Raw genomic sequence first — 1,599 nt, forward strand, 5'->3', positions numbered from 1 at the left:
TATTAAATAAAAAAAAAATGAAGATTTTGATAAGTGATAATAAAAATGTAATAATAAATGGCAGCGATGATAACCATGATAATGTAACGTATAAAAAAATATTTTGACGATAATAACAATAATGATAAAGATAAGGGGGATATTGAAAAATATTAACATATACGCTGCTTAGTCTACAACTACTAATATAAGATGTAATAAAAAAAATTAATTTTTTAAAAAAATGTAATAGAATATTAAACAAAGCAACAATAATAATGATAATGATTTAGTATGATAGAAGTTATGACAAAAATGGTAATAAAGTAAAAAAGATAAAAATAGTTATAATGATAATAGTAATGGTAAAAAAAAATAATAACAATAATAAAAATAATAATGAAAATAGTATTATTTTTATTATTATAAAAATGAAAATAAGCGATAATGATGATCTGTGATGATGACGGTGATACGATATTGATAATAAAAAACATTTAGTAATAATTATATAATTCTAGTAATTTTTGTTTCTTCCCTTCTGTGCATTTTTAAGTTTTATTTTTTATTAATTCTTAAGTCCTTAAGCATATCCATGTATGAATATAAATAAAAACGCTTTTATTTCGTTTTTTATTTCGAGAGGAACCTGTCTTTTTCGAAACGTGGGCTTCATTTTTCCTTTCTTATAGCGTTTGTTTTCGTTTTTGGTCAGTGTTAGTGTTTTTGCATTTTGTGTCTTTGTTTTTATAATGTAAACTTGTTTACATCCACAGGTATTATGGGCCAAAAGAGATGGAGGAGATTTCCCACGTTTTAACTTTGGTATTACACTTCCATAATGACAATAGGTAAGGAATTTTCCTTTCACATATCATAACGTTAAATCTCACCTGATTAATATTCCTTTGCAATAAGAGTATTTGGATTTTTTTCACTCTTCTGGTGCATCGGTTTTACGGGGACGCTAAATTGCACATGGCCGTAACTTTTGAAATGGTCAAATAACAAAAATTTGGTATCATTTATTTTTGGTATTCTGTGTCGCCCGGGGAAAGTAAAATTAAAGTGGATAGATTTTATGTCATGTAATTTTTTGTAAATTTCCCGCATAAAAAATTAAAAAATGACACGCACACGGCCACCAAAACCACACACAACACACAACACACCCACACACACACCAAAACACACACACCACACCACACACACACACACACAACCACACACACAACACACACATGCAAAAAGTGTGTGTGATCCCTTACGAAAGTATGAAATTTTATTTTTCCTTTTTTATTTATTTTTTTTTTACCCCTATTTTTTATTACTTCTGTACTATCCTATACCATTTTCTGTTATTATTTTTCTTCTTATCATTATATCTTATTACCATCATTGTTTTAATATTTTATTTAAAGATATTTTATCATTTTTTCCCTTTGAGGCAAGGAAATGAAATTAAGTAGTTAGACCGCCAGTTATGCGTGGGATTTCACGACTATAGGCGGAAAGGGGGGGGGGGGGGGGGGGGGGGGGGGGGGGGGGGGGGGGGGGGGGGGGGGGGGGGTAGGAGGGAAGGGAAAAGAAAAAAAGACAGAGGGGAGAAAAGAAAGGAAG

Source organism: Penaeus monodon, chromosome 3, assembly GCF_015228065.2.
Source record: "Penaeus monodon isolate SGIC_2016 chromosome 3, NSTDA_Pmon_1, whole genome shotgun sequence".
Taxonomy (NCBI): domain Eukaryota; kingdom Metazoa; phylum Arthropoda; class Malacostraca; order Decapoda; family Penaeidae; genus Penaeus; species Penaeus monodon.